Genomic DNA, 18,592 nt, shown 5'->3' on the forward strand with positions numbered 1-18,592 from the left:
TAAGGGGGAACCAAAAGATCTTCTGAATTAAGTAAGTCTGCTCCTCCAGTGCTTCCAGACATATTAATGAAAAAGCCTTCCCCCTAAGGAATATGCCATACCAACTGGCAATGTTTTGAAACAAATGCCTAAAATAAGAGGCAGAAATAGCATTTGGCAGTTCAAAAATGCATCTGTTCTCTTAATGATACTTTCATATCAGTGTTTTTGGGTCACAGATGAAGCAATATGAAAATGAAAGTGGTTTTACTTCAGACTAGTTTTACTTACACTGATTTCAAGGTGAGGCATACTTTTTTGTCCATTGGTGAATCTCTTCCAAAAAACATATTTGCTTAGGTCTGCTGAGTAAGTCCTGGAAAGGTATCCTTGACCTGGTTTGTGCACTTGACCAGTTACCAGCTTCTCCACAACAGAGTGAAATGCAGATTGCCTTGTCTGTGAATGTTGTGGCCCTAGCTTCATGAATTAGGACAGCAGGGGGGAGAAGAGGCTTTTTCCATAAAAGAGAAATCTGATGCAGCGGCAGAACTGGGTGACAGTCCCTCCAGGTTCTGAGAGGGGATGTTGGTAGGAGAAGCCAGACTCTTTAAGGGCACAGACCTCTGCAGCAAAGTATGGCAGCCAGAGCTATGGGATGGGTGACACGGAGCAAAGGAGCTGTCAGCAAATGTAGCATTAACAAGAAAAAAAGGCAAAGAAACCAACTGAGTCATTTTAGTACTGCTAACAGTAGAAATAGTGTCAGGTATCAAGAGAAAACTGTCAACCACCACTGCACCCAGGATATTGTGGGTTGCAAGAAGTTGGCACAATAGCCAAGAAATAAGAAATGAGAAAGGACTAATGACAGAATATTATGAACTAAGTTTAAAATGTATGTAATTGGTAAAAAAAGAAATTTAATTCTAACATACCTGCTTTGAACCTAGCAATCTGTGAACAACCTGAAATGCACTCTGATTTTTTAAATGTTTGCCTTTTGAAGGATATTCTATCTGTTGTTGCCTGCATTAACAAGAATCTCTTTTATCCATCAACAGTAGAGACATTTTACTGCATTTTAGAAATCACTTTTTAAAAAATCATACTGTGCACTTTCAAGACCTATTGTTGGCTGCTAAATCTTCTGCACCTTTTGTCATTACCCACTCACCCCTTTCTTGACCTAGTTACAAGAGGAAATTTTAAAGTTGCTCCCCTAGACTAGTTACCTCAGGGTATTTTCTTGAATGACAATACTTAAATTTATTACAATGATATAAGATGGAGTGAAGGTCCTCTGATTAAGTAATGAAGACATTGAAAAGTGAGAAAAACATGTTGTGACCATGTGGAGGAAATGTTCTTGTAACAGATAGGAGCTCCCTCATGCTTTCCTCCAAAAAAGACAAGGTGGGCCAAACTAATCATAACATATGGGCTGCATTACAGGAAAAGCTGCAAAAGATTTCATCCCATCCTGACCACTGTACCTAAAGGATCCCAAGAACTAGGAAGTCTTTGCTGTCAGCACACAGACACACCTCCACACATATCAGGAGATCTCTGCAGCTGAAAAAATTGTTCTTTAAAGGAATTAGTACATTAAATTAATGGACAAAATTATTATTAGCTGGCCAAATGAAGACTGTATCTGAGAACAGAGGCCAGAATGTAGCCAGATTCTACTTCTGAGGAGGAGGTTAAGGAAAGCGAAACTAAGGAACAGGCTGATGATATTCCAGGGAGGGTAGAAAACAACTGTGTCAAAACACAAACATGGTTTATCCTGCAAGAAAGAAGTTAAAGGTAGAAAAACCATGCCTACAATAAACAGAGTGAATTTGTTATTTTAGTACTTAGAGGTACCACTGTGTGTGTTTTTAATGGGATTTTGGGCCCTGTTTATATCACGGAGACTTGACTCTTCTTTTTACCCAAGATACAAAACAAGAGCAGTGGATTTACTGCGTGGAATTAAACAGCCCATGCAGTATCTTCCTTAAGGAATAGTAGCATCTCTTCAGGAGATAACTGCTCTAGCAAAGTGTAATGGTGAGAGTAAATAGCAGATATTTGAAATACACGTTCAAATATACACTTCCATGGGAGCAAATTAGCCATAATATATGGAAGAAGACAGTACCCACATCTCGGGTTGCTGTTGATAATTGCTGCCCCGAGATGCGTAGGATGTCTCTGCTTCAGCCCGTGCAACTAAAGAACGAGTCTGGACTCTTCACTTTTCGGTCTTGAGGTTGTTTATTAATTCTTATCTATAAAATTTTCTTTCTGCCCAGCCAAGGTCCGCTCTGCAGGGCAGCCAAAGGCACTCTGACCGCCCCCGAGGTGGTGTTGTCCTTTTATACTACAAATTACGTATATCATATTTACACTTAATTCCCAATACCTATCACCTATGTTAGACAGTGCACTTCTACTCTAGACCAATCCCAAAGTGCCAACCTCACTTCAGAAAATGGAGAACAGGAAGAAGAAGAAGAAGAAAGGCTAGACACGCCTAGATTCCTCCATCTTGTCCCCATAACCCCCATACCAAAAATCCTAAAATCTACATTTTCACTCTCTGAACAGTTTGTTATTACACTATTCAAACCTGTGTGACTTTCATGTCCTCATACAAAGTTGGCAACTTGCTCCAAGGGTCAAAATCAAATCCCCAGGTGTTCTGGGCAGCATGCCAAGGTCTCTGAGCCCCCCAGTGGGGTCCTCAGCAACTCTGGACACCCAGAGGGATGTACTGAGTTCCGACACCCACACTCCAGCCTGCATTGCTTCCTCTGCATTCCCTGGTCACCTCTTGCTGTCTACATTTCAAATGTATGTGCACATGCTCAAAGTTTAGATCAAGATTCAGTGTGTCCTCGGCCGTCTTAAAATAAATTTGTGTATTGTCTTTGGCGTCTTTTATCGACGATTTGACAAGTTACCAAAACCACAATTATATGTACTTGAAGCACAATTGTACCCACCCCTAAGGCTAAGCAGGCAGCAGCAAAAAACAGGGAGAAGAAATGCAACCAGATCCTTTTCTAAGACATGAGGAAACCATAAATTGACAACCCATGAGGACAAGAGAAACAACTGACAAGGGACTGCATGTCTTTCATGCTGATGCACAGCTTGCTTAAATCTCTCCTTGGTTTTTCAGCCCATGACCTTTGGATCTGTGTACAGATGCCTGTTGTACAGTACCCTTTTGTTCTAGGAAAAATGTCTTTCCCAACTATAGTTCTCAGCTGGTTGCACAAGTTTCCTAATAAAGAAATAAGCTATTACACCAGGATGGCTTTAGGTCCCTTAGAAAGGTCACAAGTGTCTGTGCTGCTGTAGGGGAAATTGGAAGAGCCAGAGGAACACATGCCTGTGCAGAATCTGATCTAAACGGAGTCTCTCAGCGGGGGTTGTTACAGAGACCAGTCCTCTTGCCTTCATTTACAGGGGGCGAGCTCTGCCTACCCTGAAAACACCTAAAAAGAAATAGTAGATGACTCTTTGACATTTAACTAGCTACTCACAATTTTTTCTCCACTAGATTGACTGAGTTCTTGAACCACATGTTCTGAGCTGCCAGCACTCTCTGCATATCTCTGACATGGGACGCAGTTCCATAGAGTTATTTGTACATGGGAACAAAATAGGAAGGTTAAAAATAGCCATCTAAAATATTTTATCAGGAGGTTCAGATGTGTTTAATGAACTGTCAGCATTTAGATCACCAACATGTGCCACTTGTCAGATGAATAAAGGAAAGGATAGATAGAAGATGATAGCCAGACAGACAGATAGATCGTGTTCCGTCATTATCGAGCTATTTTGCCCCTTCAGAAGCAAAGTTGGCCACTCAATAAAGCAGTACAAAAGCTTCAGAGACAGAAGCTGAGAGGTAAGAAAAAATACATTTTTGGGAAGGATAAACAGAAGCAGCCCAAATAATGATGCCAATTTGATCAAAGTACAATGGACAGCAGCTATTTCCCACTAACAAATGGACATGAAGGAACAGTGGTTGTAGGGGAATTAAAACCTTCACATCCTTGCAGAAACAAAAAGACCCAGAAATATTGTTGCTAACTACAGTTCTTATGAGGTTCAAGACTTTAATGATGAAGGAAACCTCTAAAAAAAGGTACAGCTTTTGTTACAGGGAATGCAATGAATTACACTAATGAAGGCAGCTTTCATGTTAGTGCCAAAGACAGTACTGCAGTCCAAGGAAAGGTCCAAAATTTCTCAAAATGAAAGAGCTATGTCTGATATGTTATGCCTCATTTCAGAATAAAATTTTATTTGCCAGAATGCAAGGGGCTTGCTAGTTCTGTTCATCACTTTTACAGACAGGTGTTTCCCAATCTCTTGCTGCAGCCACTGGTTTTAAAAACATGAAAATTTTGCAGTTCAAGGTAAGCATAGAATAATTTTATGCACTCAGCCATGACAGCACTTGATTTAAAGCCAATGAAATTATTACTGAAAGAAATCCCTAGCATATTTTGCAGACAGGTCATTACTTTGTCTGGTCTCTGAAAACTCTGCTGATCAAAAATTTGTGTCTCTTACAGAGGAAAAATCAAACAACTACAGTAATTAACCAAGGAACAATAATGGAATCTCCATCAAGGACGGTAATATATTCCCTTCTAAAATACATATTCCAGGCTGATTTATTAACAGATGTGTTACACTGGTAAGAGATGAAGTATTTTTCTTTATCTTTGACTGAAAGTCTTATTACATCTACTTAAATCAAAGGCTACCAGAAAACAATAAGTTCTTCACTTCCTTTTTCTGTTAATTAAAGTAAAAAGCTACTTCACTACCTAGTCCTGTCAGATTGAATCTAAGTGCTTTCAACATCATTATCACCATGGCAGCTATATTCACAGTGTTCTTCATTGCCTTCCCAGCCACTGTAACTGCTGTTTTGACAAATAGTGTATTAAAAATTAAAATTGCTCAAAACGGTCTTCATAGATTAATTTTCTTGTGCATAAATTTATCTTCTCTCCAGATAACTAACATACTGTTCTCCAAGGAAATTACTTTTCTTTCAAAAACCCTCTATTAATTCTATTTGCAAAAGCTGACAACAAAACTAAAATATTTCAAACAGAAACAGTTCAAAATCGGCTGTTTGGTTTTTGTTTGGTTTTTTTTTCACAAAGTAGAAAATTGTAAATGTTACTTGAGATGATAAATGGAACAAGGACATTTTGATAATGTGAAGGCAGATATCTTGGGGACAAAGGTTGGTAACAACAGTCCTCTTCATCTCTAGTAGTTGCATAACTAGAGATTTTGAAACAGAGTAGAAAAAACAAACCTAATAGTGATGCCAAAAAAAAAATAGTTACTAAATTTGCAGAAAGCCAGAGTGAATAGTTAATAATTAGTCCCTTACACAGCCAGTGAGAAATATCTCTGTTTCAGAAAAACATGTTTTGGCTTCTTTTATTATTATAATTACAGTGAGTAATTGAGGATTTACAGAGTGTTTGTGGGCAATGGAATAGATACATGCAGTGAGCTTCAGAGGGATGATGGGGAAGGAAAAAGGGAGGGAGGGAGGGAGGGAGGGAGGGAAGGAAGGAAGGAGGGAAGGAAGGAGGGAAGGAAGGAAGGAAGGAAGGAAGGAAGGAAGGAAGGAAGGAAGGAAGGAAGGAAGGAAGGAAGGAAGGAAGGAAGGAAGGAAGGAAGGAAGGAAGGAAGGAAGGAAGGAAGGAAGGAAGGAAGGAAGGAAGGAAGGAAGGAAGGAAGGAAGGAAGGAAGGAAGGAAGGAAGGAAGGAAGGAAGGAAGGAAGGAAGGAAGGAAGGAAGGATATTTTTTCAAGAAAATATCTAAAACTGTGGCATTTACAAGTGGAGAATAAGCACAGTGTTCTAAATTCAGACTGGCAAAGAATCAGGGCCATGCTGCAAGTAGCCTGATAGCAGCTGTGGATAAATTAATTGAACTTCTTGTCTCAATGACTCAAACAAGACCAAGAGAACCTAGAAAACACTCCAATTCGCTCCATATAGGAGAAACTATCTACCACAAAAGGAACCTGAAGCTGACAAAAGAAGGTTGATAACAGCCATTGTTCTGCAGTCAGCAGTGGTACAAATGAGAATGATTCAGGGAATTGAATATTCAAATACTACAGAAAAAACAACTAAAGAGCTACCATGCTGTAGCAGTAAAGTAGCCAGGAAAGAGTAAAACCATTTTTTATTGAGCTAATAACCCTTAAATTCCTCTAGTTCCCTTCAGTTGTCAATAGGTTTCGCAAAAACACCTCAGCAACAAAATCCTCTTTAAAGAGATGCTATAAAGAACTTGGCAAGAACAGTACATGTTGTGAAAAAGAAGTGGAAAAATATGTCAGTCGGTCCGCATGTGCTGGGATGCTACCAGATGCTACGTAAAACATTGATTTCTTAATAAAGAGATAGCTTCATTTTTAAAATATGAATCATTCTGAAGCTGAAAGTAAATAATCTTCATTGACCTCATCATAACAGGGCAATGAAAAGGGGAGAAAACAGAAAAGGGGCCTAGTTCACTTGTGGTGGCCCCTCTATCCTTCCATGACTTCTGTCATCCTGCTCAACCCATTACTTACTTACTCTACCTGTCCCTAAACTTCTTGAATCATCTTTGACAACTTCACCTTTCATCACAGAGCTTTCAGTTCACTTGAACTGCTCAAGCAGATCGAAACTGCTTGAAGGAAATTTCCTCCTTTTCTTTCAGCTTTTTCAAGAATGTGAAGTCAGAATGAATTCCAGTGTCATGTCTTCAAAACAGCACTGGTCACTTGTGACCTGTGAAATGCCCCTGTCACCGTTTTAGTCATGTTTCAGTGAAGTTGTATTCAGCTTTTTATCTACTTATTTCTGCACCTGTATAATCCCTCACCTCCAGCTGCACAAGCAAGGCTTTGAGAGGAACAGAAACTCTTCTCAGAATGACAAAAAGAGCTAGAGAACTTGGCAGAGTTTTGCAGAGAATTGCTCTCATTACCCTGCAATATTTAGACCTGAAGCATCATAATTTGCCTTAGGGAAATTATTCTTCCACAGAGTTTTGCTTGGCATAAAATCTTCAGAGGACCATAGTGACATCTGCAGCTCATGCACCACAGGTTTCTAAGAAGAAAGGCAAGGCTTTTGCTTCAGTGAAACACTCTTTCATCTCTGCTGGTTATACATGAGTTCAGTGCTGTTCTATTCTAAGGAGGCAGTTGCTGTGGGTGAACCACAGGTGGCAGCTTAGCCCCACACAACTCACTCACTCCCCTGCGCTGGGATGGGGCAGAGAATAGAAGGGTAAAAGTATGACAGCTTGTGGGTTGAGATACAGAGAGTTTAACTGACAAAGTGAATATTGGACACACAAGCAAAGCAAAACAAGGAATTTGATTACCACTTTCCATGGGCAGGCAGGTGTTCAGCCTTCCCATCCCCAGGAAAGCAGGACCCTATCACATCAGTGGCTTTTGAAGACAAACAGCATCTCGCTGAATGTTGCTCCTTTGTCCTTCTTTCCTTGAATATTTTTTTCACTGAGCATGACACCGTGTGGTATGCCATGTCCCTTTGGCCAGGTGGGGTCAGCTGTTCCACGTGTCCCCTCACAGCTTCTTTGGCACTCTCAGCCTCCTCACAGCCTAAGGAGCTCAAAAGGGGCCTTGCTGCTGTGTTAGCCCTGAGCAGCAATAACTAAAACATCAGTTTTCTGTAAATACTGTTTTGGTCACCAATCAAAAATATAGAATCATACAAGCCACTGTGAAGAAAAATTGATCCAACCAAGACCTGTACCTCAGTGTGAAGAAATTATATTTGCTTCTGCTGTAGAAAGTATGATCACTTAAGACAAACAAACAAACAAACAAACTTTGAAAAACTATCAGTAAACTTTAAAGGAGAAAATAAGAGCAGCACCAGTAGGATCCTTAGTGTCACAAAATACCTAAGCTACCTTGAAGGAAGAGAAAATGTGGGAAAATAGGCCATTAACTTTCCATTCAAATTATGTCTTCCTCATTGCTTTTTAAAGATGGAACTTCAAATTCTAAGTCATTTATAGATTTTTCACATATATTTTTAGCAGATACTCTACTACTATAGAATACTATTGTACTAGCAACCAAATACAGCAGTAAATTATGTTAAAACAGACCCAGAAAGTGCTAGAAATAAGATTGTTTCACCCCCTTTTCAGAAAAGGAGAGATTAAAGCTTTTGGAGGTTTCTATTTTGTGCTTACTCCTCCTTTATACAAAAAAATTATTGTTACAAATGGATGCTTTCTCATGAATGAAATAGGTGAGAACAAAAATATTTTACTGTTTATATGGAATTTGCTTGCTCACTTCTGCTTTACAGAGCCACCACTTAGCTGAGGTGAACTTGCACAGAAGCTCATTAAGTGAAAGTGGAGAAGCAGGATGTACATTCCTGGTTTCACTCACAGTGCTGTATCTTGCATTCAATTGGGACATTAGGAACAATCAAGGATCTGTACTTCCTCACTTGTCAAAAGGAAATGCTGTGGTTTCTGGAGCAAAGAACTCGAGTGCTCCTACAGAACAGAGCAGAAATAAATGGTACAATCCTTTTCCTGTGACCATTAAGAGAATTGATGTTAATACAGTTCAGGCAATCTACATGACCAACCTTGGAATAAAGTGTATTTTTGCAAATTGGGTTGGGATGCATTAGTAGAAGTCCACAGCTCTAATCTAGCTTAGCAGATATTCTTACAGCTGTCTAAAGCCTAAGCATGTTCCACTGCAGCCACATTCCTTTTCAAAGTTGCCATTTTTAGGAAATTATCTGCGTCACATATTCTTGAGAGTTATTTAACAGGTATTAGCTGTTCACTGGAGCAGAACTACACAAAAGAAACAATAAGTTTCAAGTTTTCATCCTGTTTCCAGTCTTTAAAGAAATATTGATCTTTATTGCATAATCCACCTCTCCAGAAAACTCTCCTAGCTCCCTGCTTTGTAGCAACAAATCAGTGAAATATCAAGTGATGCCATACTTCAACTAATGTAAAAGGAGATAGCAAAATGATAAGCCTGAATGAATACAAATATTTTAAATCCAGTCCTTTAGAGACAAAAAGTCCCAGCGTAATTTAAAAATTAAATCTTAACTGGCTTGAAATTATTGATTCTTCTGAGAATTAGACAACATAAGATGATACTCCTTCCGAGAAGCATCCTTTTAAAAGCATTTGCAGAGGAACAGAACTTGCACCACTTGTGCTCCTACAGAAGAGATGTATTAGACACACAGAGAACCTCCTGTATCTTCAGAAGGTTCATATATATAAGTTGCAAGGTATAAGATAGCCATTGGATGGAAAAGTTTTGCTCCTGATAATTACAGAAGAAAATAACTGAACATGGAAATGCAACCCTCTGTGTCTGACATCTTTATTGTAAATTCAATTGCTTATTGAGAATCCAATTGCTAATGGAAAATCTGGAGTTCAAGTCTGTAAGAAGAAGAGATCCACAGTGTCTTTCTCTTTCAGCAGCTATTGTTTAGATGTTTCTGTGACTGTTATGAGATAAATAGAGCTTCTAGTTAGAAATGTGTTTATCAAAAAATATGGAAAGGGACTTTTTACAAGAGTATATAATGACAGGACAAAGAGAAATGGCTTTAAACTGAAAGATGGTGGGTTTAGATTGGATATTAGGAAGAAATTCTTTACTGTGAGGATGATGAGGCACTAGAATAGGTTGCCTAGAGAAGCTGTGGCTGCCCCATCCCTGGAAGTGTCCAAGGCCAGGTTGTATAGGGCTGTGAGCCACTTGGGCTGGTGAGATGCATCCCTGGAGGAGGTTGGAAGAAAGTGGTCTTAAAGATCTCTTCCAATCTGTACCATTCTGTAATTCTATGATCCTGCTCCAGTGAGAAATACACCATGATCCAGCTGCAGACAAATGTTACAATCTGGGAGGAAAATTCTTCAGAGCAAGTCAGGAAATAGCAGCAGGCTCTTGTTGGGAGTTTTTCCCTTTTAATCAAATGTATTCTGCCTACACTGCTCTTGAAACAACTGCAACTGACTATGAGCTTCAAAAGCAAACCTGGATTACAAAAATAAGATCATCTTAAGTACCAGAGGTGAAAAATTTCTAGTATAGTGCAAGTCCTGTTTCCAGGCCAAGGCAAATTAGACACTTGGCACTGAATGGATAAAGAAGAGCAAGAGGATGAAGTGTTCTTGAGCTGTTGTTTGGTTGTAAGTGGCCAAAATTACTTCCTACAGTGTCTCACACTAAGAAAGAGAGGCAGCACTTTCCATTTCCCTTCTAGCCTGCTTGAGGGAAATGCATGACTATGAGATGACTGAACCAATTAATTAAAATTCACTCATTTTTTTTTTCTTTTTCTTCTTGCAGTTGTGCAAGTTCTTTTATTCCCCCTATAGCCAGGCTGAAATTTTCAGTCTAAGTCACAGAGATGGAGAAAAATCTTGCCTCATATAGAACTGGCCCACAAATTGTTGAGCTAAGTAGAATGATGTGCAATGTGAAGCATCCCTCAGCATGTTCCAAATAGTCTGTCTCTTCACCTCTCCATTCATTTAAAAAGTCCATTGTACTCCAGATTTCCAGGAGTTCTACTAAGAATGGGTATTTAGAGCTATTTATGTCTAATGGCATTCTACTGCTGAGACAGTCTTTGGGAAATTCCTACCCTGCGTTTACAGTATTTTCACTCACATTTAGTTTGAGGAAAAAAGGCTGAGGCATAATGGGATTTTTTCATTAATTCATTTTCTTTAAAGTCCATTAAGATTTAAAAAACTTTAATCAGAATAATTCAAGACTATAGTAAGAATTTTAAAGAAACAAGGGAAGAATATCTCCAGAGTCCCAGTAATGACTGATTTTGTGTTGTGTCTGTATAAGTTAGACTGTTCTGTTCCCCCTATCATGTAATGGTTCTGCCCTGGTTCTCCCCCCCCCCCCTCCTTTATGCTGCCAGTTATCCCAACTCCTCCCCAGTTGCCTTGGAGATTAATGTACCCTTTCTCCAATCCCTCCCCAGTGCCCTGTCCATCACTCAGTGCTCCCACCCTTCTCTCTAGAACTCTCTAGAAACTTCTAGCTAGAGCATCGAGTGATTGGTTCAGGGGCCGGGGCCCCACCCTCAAGTTATCCCCATTGGGATATTCCCCAATCTTTTGTATCCCACTCCCCTCTGAAACTCTATTCATCCAAGGACTGACTCCTCCCCTGTTTCCCTCCCTCCTTATAAGCTGTTGCTACCTCTCCATCTCTCTTTTCAGTTGTCGGTTTCCCTTGGGACCCAATAAATCTGGATTCACCACAGCTGGAGAGCGCTCTCTTATTTCTGCTGACTGTAGCCATAAGCCAAGCCACATCCTACCACAAGGTAGTGCTGCTGTCATAGCACAGAGTGTTTGCCTTAGGTGGTGTCCCGAACCACGGAGATCAGGATAGTGCCCCACTACTGCTAGCGGTGCTGGATAGCTGGCCGGGATGTCCAAGAAGGACAATCCTTCTCCAGCTTGACCGCTTCAGACTGCCTTTTATTTTGTCTCTTAATTATAGGTTATCATAGATTATATAATTGTGTATGAAAAATGAAGATCAGCATAATACCATTCATATAACTGGCAGTTCATCGTGTCCTTTAAAACTCTCCCTGTCTTTCCTCTTGTGTAGAAGAAAACAAAAACGTACCATCAGAGAACATCTGAAATGTGTGTCTTCCTTCTAAATACCCTGCCTGCTGCATAAGGACTCATGATGCTTATTTACACATTTTCCAATCAACTTCTTAATTAAATCTCACTCAAATCTTTGTACCTCATCACCCCTCACTGCTCCTCCCTATGCCAAAGCCACAAAAAGTCAAAGAGCTGGTAACTTGTAATGGCCTGCAATCCCTGGTCTGCAGACAGAGCATCTGGCAAAACTGTCTGGATTGGGAGATCCCAAATGCATTTTATGTGGACCTCAAACAAATTTTAGAGTGGATCCAGTGAAGAAGAAGAAAATGTAAATTAACAGAAATTTGCAATGTGCAAGCAGTAGCAATAAAGGCTTCTGTTTGAAAATAATTTTTAAACCACTAGATTATGGGGCTACTAAAATGATATCCAGACATCACACATGTAAGATTTAAACAGCAATTTGTGCTCAAACCAAGTTAAATTTTAAACATACACTTGTAAACTCCAGAACTGCTCTAGAACCCATAATCAAATGCTTATTTCTAAATTTATCCCTACAGAATTCTTGCACCTCATTCAGGAAATATTCTTTCATATATTTTTTACAATTTTATTTAAACTGGTGTTCATCCTCATGGTTGAACTGTTGTTTGAAATGACAGCTCCTCCCTTCACTTGTGGGAATTTAAACAGGAACATTAGCAGATATGAATTTAGGGTGATTTTTACTATTCCCTTGCATTTTATCTCCTCCAACTTTTGTAATTCCTTGCTACCTATATTAAAAATTTTAGAAACAAAATACACAAATAGCCAAAGCTATGGATGATTAAAGGGGCAGTGACAACAGTCAATGCAAAATAAGATTAAATAAGGCAAATCATGCTTGATTCAAATAAAGTTAAACAATTACAGGAAACTAAATTATTAATAAAATGGGTCATGTCACTGCTAGATCTGGATAAATTAATTTTAGCATATATTATTCCATGAACTAAATTCTTTTTTCTGTTTTGGTGGGGGGTTTTAATAAATTAATTTATTCCATCAGTGTTTCTTAGTTCAAGCAGAATTTTATGCAATGATGCTTCACAGTTCAGGCTGGTCACTTGTACAAATGTGATTTCTGACTCAATCTTAGTATTAAATTTCATTCTCTGGTCTTAACCTGAACTCATGAAAGCTTTCATCATGAACCTTCACCTTTATAAATGTAGGAAGATTTCCTTTGGACCGTCTTTATTTACTCCTTAAGAGGAACGGAGTTATCACTGTTCCCATTCTTTGTTGGGAAAGAGACCTGAATATCTACTAAATTTTCATAAAACTTATTTTAAAATTTTAAGACCAGAATGGATTAAAACAATCCACCAGTTTGACTTTAATAATAAAGACCATAAAAATCTCATCGTGTGATTTCTGCACCAAGGTGATTGGCGAATTAATTCCTCACTATATAACAATGTAGCTTCAACAGGCTCTTTTCACAGTCTCTCAATTTTTAATTTTAATGCAATAATGGCACCAGACATGAAAAGTTACATTTTCAAATATCTGTGGAAAAAAATTACTTCATTGATAGTGCCTACATAGCCTTTTACAGGTATTTTCTTGCTTTATTCTAGCTCCAATATGAAGTACGCACACTGTATGGAGACAGGACAGAGATTAATGACCTTTTGCAAAAACAAATTCTGTGACGAGTCATGTCAGATCTTTAGGCACTTGAATTTGTCAAGTACAGAACATGAACACAATGATCCAGCTGAGCAAGTCACTCAGGGTCTATCTACCTCTTGCTTTGGGCCACAATGCAGAGATCTTTAAAGAAGCTCTAGGCAAGCTGGTTCCAAGGCTGTGGGAAGCATAACATTGCTGGCACTGTCAGCACACAGCTGTTACACCCAAAGACAACACCAAATTATAGGTGGCTAAATCACCTGGGACCCTCAAGTCAGTCCATGTGCCATATTTTCCCTTGTTCTGCTGGGATATTGGGTAGCAGGATCTCTGGTGTGGTTTCCCTGCCCCAAAGTCATCAAGTATGCAGTCCTGCAGATTTCAGAAATACAATTTGCACTTGGGAAGAACAGCCTGTTCTCATTTTTTTTTCTGCTTGAATTTGCTTGAACTATGAAGAATGCTACCCTAAAGCTAATGAACAGTGGGTGCCAGTCAGCTACAGATCTTTTCAAAGGAAAACCTGAAAACTGAAAAAAATGCCTTCAAACCATCTAATTGCAGATACACTAAGGGGATTTTCAAGTGCTTATGCAAAAGGTAAGTAATCAAAGACAGCAGCCTTAGAAAATCAGGTATTTCAAAAACCTTTGCTTGTTTTTATTCACCACTGATTGTCTCTTTCCCATAGGATGAATCCATTTAAAATCTAGTCTGTTCCTGCAGTGCAGAGCAATGCTGCAGGAGGTACAAGAAGTGCTTATTATGAGCTGCTGTCAAAGTCCATGGTTACTTAAGTAACAGGTTTTCAGTTAACCCATAAAATTACTAGTCTGGATCAGTAAATTGGTGAATGAGTAAAACTGGAAAAAAAATTACCTTGAGATTAGTTGAGTTCTTTAGAGCATGGTGCTAATAACACCAAGGTTGTGGGTTCAACCGCCACTTACTTAAGAGCTGCACTCGATGATCCTTGTGGGTCCCTTCCAATGCAGAGCATTCTGTGAATCTGGGATTACAGCTGCTTCATCTGCAGCACAAGCAGAGGAACGCTGGTAGAAGGTCACAGAAAGCTAAGCAGCAACAGCCCCTAATGCCCCCAACAAATTAGGAGTCAAATATGCCTTAGGAAAGAAGTAGAAAAGATTTTAAGTGAATCCTACCTTACAGAAGAAGAATGATTTCTGCAGAATATCACTTTCATTGATTTTGTAAATAACTCAGGTTGTAGCAAAATATTAGCTTAAAACTGTCGATGTCATTAACAAATCTCTGTCTAATTTCCATCTGGTTTTCCATTTCAAAGGTAAGAAACAGCATTTCATATTCTAACTGGACTTTTTTACTGAGAATTTTCAAAATCTCCCAGGGAACAGCAGGGAGAATTTGACACAAGCGTCTGTCTTTGCCTTGTTTGTGGTTTTGCCAAGGCATTTGCACTACAGATAATGTTTCAAGACTACCATCATCCTTTTAAAGTCCTTGAAATACAGTCTGAGCATGCCTCCTTCTGGAACTACTCAGCCCCACACTGCAGGCCAAAACCAAAAGAAGACAGATGTAAATGTTCAAATTACAGTATCTGGTAGGAATTACTAAGTTTAAGAATCAGTAGTTTGTCAAGTTGAACTATGTTGGTCACTTTGGGATAGATGTTCTTTGCTATCTGTGTGCTATCCTGTCTCTGCCTTACAAAGTTTCCCTGCCTGAAATGTATTTTAAATGAAAGCAGATATTATGTTGAAAGTACATTTAAATTAAAACCTCCACAGGAAAGTGCAGGAACCCCTCAAGCACAACTTTTAAGGTGTCCTTCCCCTATGGCCTGGCTTATTAGAAAAAGGAACAGCAGTCTAATAAAGCCTGACCTAACAGCTGAGACAATTGCTAACAGTAACAATGAATATGATACCCTTAAGCCTTGAAATCCTATCAGCTGTGACTGTTTAAAGTAATTAATAAAGAAACTAGGGTGGAATTTTTTAGTTTCAAAGGACAATCCTACTCAGCACAAGCATTTCAGAGGACTAAGGATGCATTAGTAAGAGGGATTACTTGTGTGCAAAATGCTCTCAGTTCAAAAAAGCCTCCAGACACTTTAACCTTCTGAATGTCACAGTGTCCTACTCTCTGTCCTTAACCTATGTTTTAGCAATGTATTTATTTGTTTATTCAAACAGCAGTGATCATAGCTGCTGCTTCAGAGTTTTTCACAATGCAAGGACATTTCAGGCATGTTGCAAAGATATCATTCACAGACAACCAGCCATAACTGGGAAAGCAGGAGAAAAAAGAGAAGAGTTACTTAACCACAAAGGTATGAAATCAGTATTTTAGAGCTCTACTTTCAAAAACACCTCATCTTTACCTTCATGCCTGCACCCTTGGGACAATGCTATGCTTCTGCAAGCAATCTTGCAGACATTGTTTGAGACTTCATTCATTAGTGTTTGAAAAATACTTTGAGACTCTCAGAAGGGAGATGCTACAGTATTCTAAGTATCTGCCTAATTAGCTCGGATCAGAACTTGTTTTACCCAATCTAGAGGAAAGATCAAAAATATCATTGAAAAATGAACTGCAAAACAAAACACAACAAAAATCAAATTGAAGATGTTTAAATACCTTCCTGTTTATTTATGGAGAAGTCTTAGTATATCTCTTCCAAAATGCATGACTTCCAGGGCCACATGGACATCCCCATCCAGGGCTGGAGTGTAGATGAGGGGCACTGCTGCAGGCAGTGGTCTTAGGACAAGGTCTGGTAGCAGCCTCCACAGGGAACCTTCTTTATCAACTCTGCTAATACACCACAGATTTCCTTCATTATTGTTAGCCCTAATCATTGTCATCAGATGGTTTTGTTTTTACCCAGCACCAAAAATGCTGGCACTACACTGGCTGTTATTAACTCAGCTAAGTTTTAAAGTATGTGTAGTGCCAGGTGTCCAGCCTCCCTGCATCCTCACTTTGGTTCTTCCCTGAGAATTAAACCTTTCATTATTCAGCCCAGTTATTTATTACCTTCTTTAAAAATTCAGTGCAGTCTTCTAACTGACATTTTCAACAAAAGGTCATCTGAAATACACAGTGTTTCTCATATTGCCTGCCTTCCCCTCTAAAGGTCCACCAGAGATAATGTTGTGTTTGTCATCTATTTACTCATTACATTGTGCAAGAGGCCTTTGATCCCCCGCTTGTATGCATGCCAGATCTGTCTCACTGGAGGTAGCTCTAGGGTGGCTTTCCTCTTTTCCATTTCCATCCAATTAAGCTGGACATATTTTCAATATTCCCCACTCTAAATAAGAGTGTATTTCTTGAAATGCCACGGCTAACTTCAGTTATTAATTGCACCTGACTGGAGCACCAGGAAAAACCAAGGAGCTGCATGAGGAGGTGGGAGCGTAAATTCGCCTGTCACTTATACCTAAAATTCTTGCACCTTCCAGTTTTCTGGAAGCTGAGCAGCTCTGCTTTGGACAGAAGGAAGACCAAGAACCCACAGACTACAGACACCATCTTAAAAATTACTTCAGTCAAAATTAATAAAATATATGTTTCTCCTCTTATTTCATCAATGGGACCATTCAGCTTTCCAGAGTGTCACTAAACCATCAGACTATACAACTAATACCATCTTTTTCTTCACAGGGCTTTCCTTCAAAAATCCACCTCCAGATTCAGAGGTGGCCACACCAATGTCCCTTTTCAGCGTGAAAACCTGAATATTTAGCAGTTTTACTGTAAGAGTAAAAACTTGGATTTCATTCAGGATTTACCTCCTATCTCTTCATTTTTTTATGTGCTATATGCAGGGACATGAATTCTCATTGGAACTTGAATTGAAATTCAAGTGATTCGCCTCTTTTCTTTGCCATTTCAAAGGAGGAATATTGAAGCAACTGCTTTCCAAACTATACCAAGTACCAAGCAGAGCACTTTAGACCAAGAGAAGCTGAAGGCTTAAGTTACCTTTTCCAAGTGATTTAAGCAGTTTCCATATGACATGACTTTGCAGAGACCCCCCAGCCACAGCACTGGATCTTGGGGACCCACCAAGATGGGTTCTTGGTCTGAGGAACATAAGAAATAAATTTCTTCTTGGACACGCTGATTTTCCACTAATGCTTAAAATCTTGTTGTTTTCCCTTCTGAAGGAGGAGGAGCTTGAGAGGTTCCATATCCTGAATTCCTACTATATGGCTCTGTGGGGAGAAGGTGTCTACAAGACACTTCAGTGGAATGGGATTCAGTCACACCTGGTAAGGGTCTTGCACACAGACTTTCAGCCAAGTTTCCAGCAACTCACTGACTCTACTCCTCTAAAACTAAATTTGGCACAAATATGTGTACCAGGATGCTTTTTAACGCAGCCTAGTCCTCACAGCAGGGCACAGCTATTTATCTTCATCTTTTGTTAAGAGTCAGGTATGAACTTAACACAGACTTGAAATTCTTGCTTGCCAAGCTCCACCACTTATCTACCACTATGTGAGCAGAGAGCAGGAATGTCATCTCCTTTTTATAGCCAGGGCTCTTTATGTTTTCTAGGAAAAGCTTTTGTGAAAGAGCTGCTTTTAGTTTTGGTGAAGTATCTCTGTGTCACTATAGGATGTGAAATAACACGAGCGCACACACCACTGCTCTTAAGGTGAAGAAAAGGGAATTTTATTTTCTGACTCTAACACTTACACTTTTTTAAAAGTGACAGTGGATTGGAGGGTGAAAGTGCCGCCTCTCCAATGACACTGGACAAACCAACAGTCTATCAAATTTCTCTTCCTCTATAAAAGAATGCAAAACAAGTTATTTACAGAAAGTGTGTGAGAAAGTTTGCTACAAGAGTGTAAACATCAGAAGGTTTAGAAAATCTTAAAAAATCAAAGCGACATCTCTGAGCTTAGGTCAATGTTGGCACTACTAATCGTGATATTGCTATATATTTATAACAAGGTTAAAGCAGAGTGTGGTATTTTCTGGGCTCCCAGGACAAAAGAGGAATTGGTGAATCTGACTCCGTGTTCTTAGAAGGCTAATTTATTGTTTTATGTACTTATATTATATTAAAGAAATGCTATACTTAAACTATACTAAAGAATAGAGAAAGGATACAGACAGACGGTTACAAAGAATGATATGAAAAACTCGTGACTGCTTCCAGAGTCCTGACACAGCTGGACGGTGATTGGTCAT

Source organism: Molothrus aeneus, chromosome 1, assembly GCF_037042795.1.
Source record: "Molothrus aeneus isolate 106 chromosome 1, BPBGC_Maene_1.0, whole genome shotgun sequence".
Lineage (NCBI taxonomy): Eukaryota > Metazoa > Chordata > Aves > Passeriformes > Icteridae > Molothrus > Molothrus aeneus.